We start from the raw sequence: 10,187 nt of genomic DNA on the forward strand, positions 1-10,187 counted from the left end.
ATGATTGGAGTAAGGATCCATATGAAATAGGACCAACCTAGTAAATTATGTCCTAGTAGTGCTGTGATTTTCCTTTTCCACACTGCAAGTATTTTACCTTAACAGTCCCCAGTGAGTGCTTCTTCTAGGGGTTAGCAGGAATTGGGGAAGGGGGGGAGGGTTATAAAACCCAGCAAAGTTTTGTATACTTAAGCAGACAATATATAGTGATTATAAACATGGGCAAATTTGACTTAGCATGAAAAAGGAAATTTCAGTCTTAGTGGCAGGTTCTTGAGAAAAACATCAGTCGCTATTAGCACCCGACTTCAGTCTTAAAATCAAAAGTACTTGACTTTTCTACCCAGATACATGAACAGTTGAACACCTTCATGAGTTGCCAAATATGTCTGAATTTGTATGAGTACATTTGTTCTGGAAGGACGTTTTGGACATCTCTAGCATGCCAACAGTTGTTACAGGTGCAACAACTTTGTATAAACAGGACAAGAATAGCTTTGGATACACCATTTTTTAAGAGTTCCTGCTCTTAGTTCATCTGCTTCCTAGCAAATTTCCATGGAAGATGCATGCAAAACTCAGCACCATTTCGTTTGAGAAGCAAGCATTTACATGGCAGAATGAAGCTCATATTGGATCTTTCCCTTCTATTTTGTCCTTGCAAAGGAGTAACTCAGGGTAAAATTCCAGAAAACCTATTTAGACTCGTCAGTCAGTGACTGAGATTCTGTTCCTCAACAACAGCTCATCCTGCAGGAATACTCACATCGAGTTGGTGCTTAGACTCTGGACCACAAAGTTCCCACAACATTCGTAGTGCATGTAAAGAAGCTGCCCCGTCAGAAGAGTGGCATCTTATCCCTGCCTATAGCTCCAGAAGACCTACCAAGTAGGCATGCTCTGAAGAGGCCTTCTATGCGTAAAAACTATTCAAGTCAACATGCAGCCCAGCAGAGAAATTTACTCTGTGAGTGAGGAGGAGGAAAAAGGCACTCCTGTTGCCAGTCTTTCACATGGCTAACTTGAGTCACGCTATTGGAAGTGGAGCCATTACCATTACGTACCCTGTAGAACAGATTAGCAAGGAAATCTTCCCCAAAATGAATAAAATAATTTACAGTAAACTTGTTGGATTGAAGATTCCTTGCAACAGAAACCAAAACTTCTCTTAGATAACTGAACTCTGTGTCCAAATATTCTTTGGATACAACACAGGCAGAGTTATTCTGTGCCAAGAGAAAAATCACATTTCGTAGTAAGGGTATAGCAGGCAGCTTGGTGGTCCCCCAGATACAACACTAGCCAAATGCTACTAATGGTGTAGCTTTTTAACTCCAAAATATTGTTTGTCTGTTTGTTTTAAAAGCTATCTTCCTTGGCTGAAAGACATCAAGCACTCAGAGAAATAGAACAAAAAAAATGGGCTTACAAGACTTTTTCAGTTCCCTAGTTTTATTCTACTTAACCAACAAAAAGAACAAATTCACATTCTTTAAGACAGTAATACATGTTCAGATATCCATCTGTCTTGGGTTTTAGTGAGCATTTCTCTGTGGTACTGAGCACCTGCTACAGTTCATACATTATCTTCTGCTGCTGTCGTTATATAGTGAACTCGAAAAAATGTCTAAACCACCATCAATTCCTAGTTTAAAATAGTTCTGTAGAAGCACACACTTCTCTTTAAGGACTTCTGATGTCTGCTGGGCTAGCCCATCCACCATCATAACAAGATGCAAGCCCTGCAAGTGCTGTTCAATCCCTGCTGCTTATGGTCTTCATCTTCCATTGCTGGAATGATTATGCCAGCTAGAGGCAGATCTGAACTGAAGCCAGAATCTGTTGGTGGGAGCATGCCAGGCAATACATCACTCACTCATTCCCCAGGAGCTGACCCAACTTACAGAACCCGCTGGTGGAACTGTTATTTCTCATCATGTTGCAAATCACCACTGTCCTTTATGTCAGTAAAGTGAAATGCAGAAAATATGTGGCACGTTTCACCACTCAGTTCTCTTATTTCGCATTCCAGTCTTGACGCATTTTTGAAGGACCACAGAAATGTGTAGTTTAAAACCCGTCTAGTAAACTTCCTTGATCCCGAGGCATACGCTTTGAATTTAAGTAACTTTCCTTTTTCTGTTGCCCTTTGGAACAGTTTCCTTTTCCTACTTGACTCAAACAATTTTCAAATCAAGACAGCAGCAACAGCACGTTCCATCCTGTGATGCAGATTGTGAGTTGGGGCCTTTGGGACCTCTGTGCTGACTGATGAAATTACATGTGCCCCCAGGCAATTACCCAGGGGTATTCCTGGAATGGCTGGCAATGCTTGCAGTACCGTACACTACCCTGAATATCTGCTGTTGAGACACAGTACAGGAACACTGTTACTTTCCAGGCAAAGAGCAGAACTGCACACCCTCCCCTAGATCGTGACATACAGCACAGAGATTAGCAGAGCTTTTTATAGGCTTTCTCCAATAAACAGTCCCAGACCACTATGAAATAAGTCACACTTAGACACTTTTTTATGTATTAGATTTTAATTCCCTAACGAGAAGAACAGATTTACATGGAAGTGAACCACAAGGCAGAGCTAGGACAAGTACTCAAGAACCTACAGTTCTGGGATCACTCCAGCAGCCCAGTCTCTGCAGAAAATCTCCACTTTCATGCTGGGCCTCACACTGGCTATGATACGTGCCTCATAGACCTGTGAAAGCAACCTGAGCCCAGTATAAATGAACGTACAAAAGCCAGCCTTTTCATTTGTCACTGGGCATTAAGACCAGGGAGCACTGGCGGTGCCTCAAGGCATTCGGTCTGTAAGAATGAGGATTATAATATCAGTCCTTCACACTGAGAAGTCTGTAAATATAGGAGAAAAGTACACGTGAAAGTATGCATCCACTTCTTGGTATATGCAGTCCAAGAAGAATTTGCAGAGTCTGTAAAAGACAGTGTTGAATCCCATGCTATCCTGCCCTACTACACTCTTTTATTTGTACTTACATCACATTCTCCACCATGGTCAGTATAACATATTTGAAGAATAAAATGAAAGCTTGATGCTTGGGCTGTATTCTTTGCATTGCCTGAATATTACCTGACTTTGACACTATGAGAATGCATTTTAGGATACTATAGTTTTGGAGTATTAAGACCTTACTTTATAATGAGATGTACAGGTAAGGATCTATCTTCATGCTTTTTCCAGCAGTGCATACAGCAAGGTTACTAGTTTCTACCTTGTGGTATTTTTAGTTTCAAAGTGAAAAGCAGCACAGTTTGATTTTGGAGGGATAGGGTTCAGGCTGAACAGGGCATTGTTATTAGTGGTGGAAAGAATGCTAAGGCCCAATTATTTTTTAACATGCCATGTATAAGTGAACATATCACAAAACAAAACATGCATTTGGATCCTCTCCTCTTAGGTCAAGGAAAAGTGTTTACTACTTCAGACCAGCATGTTCTCCATGGCAAAGCAGCATGGTGAAGATGAAGATGGCTCCTCTTTGAATAATTATCATGAAGAAATCTGCCTCAGCTCCAAAACAGTTTCACTTAAGATGTGAAAGAGCACACAGTAAGTCTCAAAAGAGAACATGGAGAGGGAGTCTTAAGGATCACATACAAAAGAGGGAGTAAAAGAGAAGGTAGGCAGTGCCAGAATATGTGGTACTTCAGGGAGAGCATCTCACCTCTTTGAATCAAGGCCCATCAAAGACTCATTCTACAGATGCCCTTTTCAAAATGTTTTTTTAATTTGTGTTTAAAGATTGCATTGTAATATGACATATATCCTGGAAATTGTCAGTTTAAAAGGACAGAAAGGCCATGTGAAGAAACAGAATCTCACACTATTATTGCTGGCACGTTTTTTAAGCTATGTAAGGGGTTTGTGTTTTAAAGCATGGTAGAAAAGAAAATAAATGTATATTCAGTAACATGAAATCAGGCTGTGCACAGGCAAATGCAATTCACTTCTGTGGTCTAAACACTCATTCAGTAGTTGGTCAAGTTGTAATCCACAGCGGAGACTCTTAGGCCCAGATAAGTTTATCCCTGTCCAGCTGTTCCAGACCCCCTGTGACTCATCATGGAACCAGTTCCACACCTCATTTTCCACACTGACCCAACCAGCTAGATTAGCTCAAAACTGTCTTAGCCATCATACATAGCAAAAGAATCCCTTCTAATTAAACCTTGAGCAACAGTTTTGATAACCTGCTTTTCCTTAGCATTTTTCACAGCTTGACAGATCATGTTATTACCCTCTAGCCCAGGTTTCCTGGGAAACAAAGCACCTCCTTACTCTTCTAATCCTTAAAACATTTCATGGGCGTTCATTACATTTTATCATGGACCTATCAACATCAACTGCCCAGAATGTGCTACTGCTTAATGGGTAGCAGAAACAACTAAACTTGCTTTTTGTAACAGTCACTTCTTGTTCAGGGACAACATTAACCAGGGACAAAGCTTCCTTTCTCCCAACTCAAGGAAACACTCCACTTCTGAGAGCTGGATGTTGCTATGGCAAAAATGTGTGAAAGGGGCCCTTCACAAACATGCAAGCCAGCCCCAGCTTCTATTATATATGTCTGCCTCCTTTGATTTTCTGGAGGGGAGCGCATTCTTTTAAGTTAAAGATGACAGCAGATAGTTCAGCTATGATATGGAACCTTACTTCTGTTCTTCTTTCGGCTAGGGAAAATTTAGTGGAAATGTTCCTTTGGAACACGTGCAATCACAACTAAGAGGCTGTACATACCGTGACTGTTTACACGAGCCTGCAAACTATGTCACTATCAGTCTTTCTGCAGACACGGCCTGTTCACTGAGCTCACCCACGGGATGGTCATTTGTATAAATATTAAGGACCACTCATCTGCACCTTGCAGAGGAATTGACCTTAGCGGGAAGAGCTGCTGAATCATAGTGGAAGTGTGCAACTCACGTAACTGGAAATCTACCTGAGTAGAAAGAAATCAGGCCCAAAGAGCAGAAGGAATCTGCAAAGAGCGTTTATCATCCAATTAAACTGGTAATTGGACTAATGCCTCTCATTTGTTTAGCGGAGAGCTGGGAGGCAACTCAAAAAGCCAAACTGGGACTGAGAGCTGCTTACTGGGAAAGCACAGAAAAGAAACTGACGTATTCTTCTATCCTCATTCCCATTTTGGCCATTAAGGGGAGATGCTAGAAAGAATATCTGGATCATGCTTGCTACAGAAATTAAGTTGTTTACAGGATTCTGTGATTTTACAGGCTTGCAATGCTTTTTCTGAAAAGCAGCTTTCAGAGATGGACCAGGATTTGAAGCACAGCAAATTCTGGACACTCCTAGAAAGACAAAATCAGGCCAGTGCAGTTGTCAGGGGATCCAACCGTAGTTCTCAACAGCCTCGTATAAGCTTTGCAGACTGATCTGTCATGCAAGCTGCTGATGCAAAGCAAGTAAATGTATTTTAAAAAATTAAAAAGTGTGGAAGGAAACAAAAGAGCAGACTATTTGCTCAGACAGTTAGAGAAGCACAGTCCCTTCTGACCTCCTTTGTAGTCCAGGGAGCAATTCCTGAGCTGCATTCTGAGACAGAGGCAGCGTTGCCAGGCCCAGCATTCCGGCAACTACTCAGTGGAAATGGAAACAGCAATACAGATGCCAACAGTATGATGCAAGTTTCATTCTCCCTGTCAGAATGGGAGTCCACTATAGCTTCTGGGCTGTTTGCTTGGAATTTAAAGTCAGTTGTAGTTCCATGTAAATTACACGTTTAAACCAGGATTTTTTTTTTTTTTTTTTTTTTTTTTAAGGGAGCTCCTCCTCATTCCCTGGCCTATGCTTCTCTGAAGGGACGTTTTGGACCTTGAACAGGGAATTTGAGCTTAGCATGCATAAAAAGAGCTGAGAAACAGGAAACCTGAACAATCCTCTGCAGAGCTAAGAAGCATGCATATGAAAGTTTTGCTGTTCATAAAGCATAAAACTGGAATAATTGTAGGCACATGCTTGTAAAACACTTAGGAAACAGTGAACACCAGAAAGAAATAACAATGTTGTGCCCTCCTAATCTCTCAAAGGTCAACGGGTTAGCAGAGAACAATTTGGAAGACAACGAAAAACAGAGGAAGAGTAGGTCAGACCTGGAAGGAGAATAGTAAAATTCAGGCCTGTAGGGATACATTTTAAATGTTTTAATTCTGAAGTCAGTTTAGGGATGATCTTTACAGGATTAAAAACTCAGGCTTTCTTTTCTTTTCTAGTAATTGAAATTAAACAGCACTTGCTCAAGCAAGTTTCTTATCCATCTGTCATTACAAATAAAAGTAATACCATATGTTTAGCAGTATCTAAATATCTAGTGCTACAGTTGGATAACACTTCTTTCAAAAGTTTCCCAGCATGCTCTGCAATGAGAAAATAACCAAAACCAAATGGTCTTTGCCCCAGGATCTGCATAATTGTAAATCTAACTGCAAAGAAATTTCTAGGTTAGAAAGCTGTTACAAATATCCATATGCTTGTTTCATCTAAGATATACCGTGTAAGAACTTACGGGGGGAAAGGACACTTTGATAATAGAAGGCTCTTTAGTATATAAGCGATACAATCAATGGATTTTGAAGCTGGACATGTTCAAGATGGAAATAAAATGTCGGTCTTCACAGCAAATATGACTAACTAGTGCAGCGCATGAAATAATGTTGTGAATTGTCTACCAACTGAATGGTTGCTTCACAATTTGATAGTCCTATCGACAAAAATATTATGAGTCCCTTCTTTCCTTATTTATATTGATTTGTTGCATAATAGCCTATGAAATTAAAATATTAATCACCTTTGTAGTTTTTCTCAAAAATCTCTTAATGGATAGAAAACCTGGCAATCACAAATATTATTATAATAAATGTCAGGGTTGCATAGCCACTGATTGCTGGAGATAAAGCGGAGAACGTGGAGTAAGAGGTCGGTGCTTTTAGAGCACTCAGTACACTGGGTCTGAGGTAGAAATCCGCGTCTCTGGAGGGAGGCCGCTGTCCAGGTCCACGGTTACCGCATGAACACAGCACAAGAGCGCCAAGGGGGTGAAGCCTTGCAGCCCAGGTGCCCTTTCCCTCTCCTTTGCCAGCCCCTCCCGCTTCTTCTCGCCTCCCTTCTCCCGCCTTGCTTCGGGAAGCGCCGCTCGGCCGCCGCCAGCAGGGGGCGCTGCGCACGCACGACGCGAAGGAGGCGCCGGAGCGGCCGCTGGGCGCGTGCGGGGGGGCACGGCGGGGGGGGGGCGAGGCTGGGGGACGGGGGGCACGGCGCGGGGGGGGGCACGGCGGAGGGGGGCGGCGGGGGGGCACGGCGTCCCGCCGGGTGCCGAGCGGCCGTGCCTGCTCTGTTGTTGGCACCGGTTCTGCGGAGGAGGCTGCAGAGAGACCGGTGGCTTCTGTCGTACGCTTTCTCCTGGCCACCGAGTGACCGGGCACCGGCCGCTGTGCCGCGTCCGAGACTCCCCCGGGAGGATCGAGGGGTCTGAGACCGAGCTGGCAGCAACGCCGGGCGCAGCAGAAATCCAGTGCTGCAAGCGGGCCTGCGTCGCTCTTTCAGAGACCTGCCGAGGTCCCGTAACATCGGCTACCGGCTACGAGACCTCACCGTGCACGGCTGTGCACGGGGGCACGCAGCACCTATCTATTTGCGAAGCGCTTCCCAGAGGAGCTAAGAACTGGGTGGTGAAAAGCAGCATGTTGGAATTCAGTGGGTGGACAGGGTCAAGCTGGGGAAAAAGGGCAAGATACAGACCCCGCACACTGCCTGCCACCAACTCGCTGAGTAATTTGTCTCGTCTTCATTTGTACCTTCTGTAGGGTGATCGTGCAATCACTTGATTAAATCTGCTCTCCTGCCTAAGTGGTTTTTCTGTGGTGATTAAGGTAGCACCCATTGAATCTAGTCAGGAAACAGCTCTCTCCTCCAAAGTAAAGGGGTCCCGTCCCCGCAGCTCCTTCCCGTATATTCACTCAGATTCTCCCTTGGACTTCCTGAATCTCTTTTACTATCATCAGCTCACAATGAGCTCCAGTTCAAAAAAAAAAAAAAAAAGTACGTTTCTGAAAGAACACATTTAATTTTAACCCTGGTTAGCTTTACCCGAAATAAAGGCACCAAGAAGAACCAAGATCCTCTTGGCTGCGTGCACATAGAGTAACTATCCCTGCCATGAAGAGCACACGCTGAGCAGATGAGAAAAGGCAGGGCTCACAGGTTAACTCAGCTGCCCTGGATCATGCAGGGATAATATGGCAGAGCTCAGGACAGATAGCGTGGCCCTCCCACGACCCAGTTCATTGTCCACCCAGTAAAGCTGTGGATAATAATTTAGGCAGAGATGCCTTCTGCCTTCCACTGTCGCTTACTCATCTGTCTCCTAGTTTAAAAGGTTTTATCGACAGCTAAATTAAAAACCAAATGTAAATTTCATTTATTGACCTTGGAACCTGGATTGCAATTTGCAATGATAGAAATTTGCAAATAGTGTTTATTCAAATCCAGATTTTTGTTTTTAAATTGGAAAAAAAAAAAAAAAGGAATTTTCTTCATAACTGCCTATTACTGAAAACTGCCTGTAACTCCTAGGAACAGACTTTGCTAGATCCAGATATTGAGGAGTCTAAAAATCCTGCCCAGAGCTCTGTGAGAAACTGTGGAGCTCTAAAGGACAGTTTGTGAAAGATGATCTTTTGATCTGCTTTGAGGAAGAAGAAACATTCTGTGCTACAGAACCTCTACAAGAACTTGGGCTTAAGAGGCTTAGTGAGGGGAGTGGGACCGACACTGACGCTCACAGGCTAACGTTTTGTGCGTGGACTGTTTGCTGGCCCCCATGCCATAGCCCTGGGAACGCACTTTAGAGAAAGAACTACGCAGAAGCAGCTAAATCACCACTTCTGAAATGATTTTGAGAAAAAATAATCACAAAAAGATTCACAAAAAGATAATCGAGTCCTCATCGAGTGATCTCACACTTTCTGAATACAGTCAAAAGACCTAGACAAGAGAATATGCCCTCGTCACCACGAATGACTTTCTTCTGGAAGCAACAGAATATTAACATAAATGTATCTGCAACAACAAATGACCAGAAAAGCCCAGCCACATAGAGTAGAATATCAAACTGATGCCACGATTCATGACACCAGTTGAAACTGCTAGCTGGAAAGAGCAAAATCTTCCTGATAAATTTAGCATCAGTTCAACTGGATTTCATTCACTGCACGCATTATGTAGCAAGGAGACCTACTACTTACGAAGGCTGAATGCGCCATTCCTAAACTTTTAGAGAAAATTAGCATGAAAATTACTAGAGAAGCCTGATAAAAGACTTTTTCAAAACCTATCTATTTTGCCATCATAAGCCAATGCAAAACTGCTCCCTCTTTCAGATTTTTTTATTGTTTCAGATGTATTGGGGGGGGTTAATGAAGTCTTTTCCTACTGTTTGATACATCTCATTGTCATTAAGTTATTTTGTCTATTCAAATGGATTAATGTTTTTGTTGTTTTAGAAGGAATACATCAGACCTCGTAGGTCAATACCATTTAGCACAGCATCACTCTGAAACAAAAAAGGGAAATTGCAGGGTTTTGCTTTGTGTCATGAGGTAGGATGATAGTTTCTTTAAAAAAACCTAATAAAGTGTATTTCATTACATATGCAGCAAGAGATTCTTAATAAAACTCTGCTGTTGCAATTGAAATAAACTATTTGGGATGATTTTCCCAAAATGCTGCCAGGCTTTAAAGCAGCTGAAAATAAACAGCAAAGTGAGTGAAAATAGAAACCACCACCAACATCCTTCAGTACTACTGGATCATTAGATGAGTGTAATTGCATTTGAAATAACAAGACCCAAGCATCTTTTCCTATGCCATTTTGCATGGTTTCCATACACACCTTGGGAAAAATTGATTGTAAACATGAAAACAATCTGGATAGGTAAAACTGTACAGTTACTTTAATACAGCACAAACCAGGAAATAACTGCTGTATTCATTAAACATTGAGAGGAAATGTTTAACACAGAAAAGCCACTTCCAAAGAGACTCTACCTTTCCTCGTGCTCCCTTGCCAGAACCCAGCAGGCAGCTTCAGACTCAGGCTTTCTGAAGACCGTGACAGAAAACAGCAGCTGAA

This window comes from Pelecanus crispus, chromosome 17 (assembly GCF_030463565.1).
Source record: "Pelecanus crispus isolate bPelCri1 chromosome 17, bPelCri1.pri, whole genome shotgun sequence".
Lineage (NCBI taxonomy): Eukaryota > Metazoa > Chordata > Aves > Pelecaniformes > Pelecanidae > Pelecanus > Pelecanus crispus.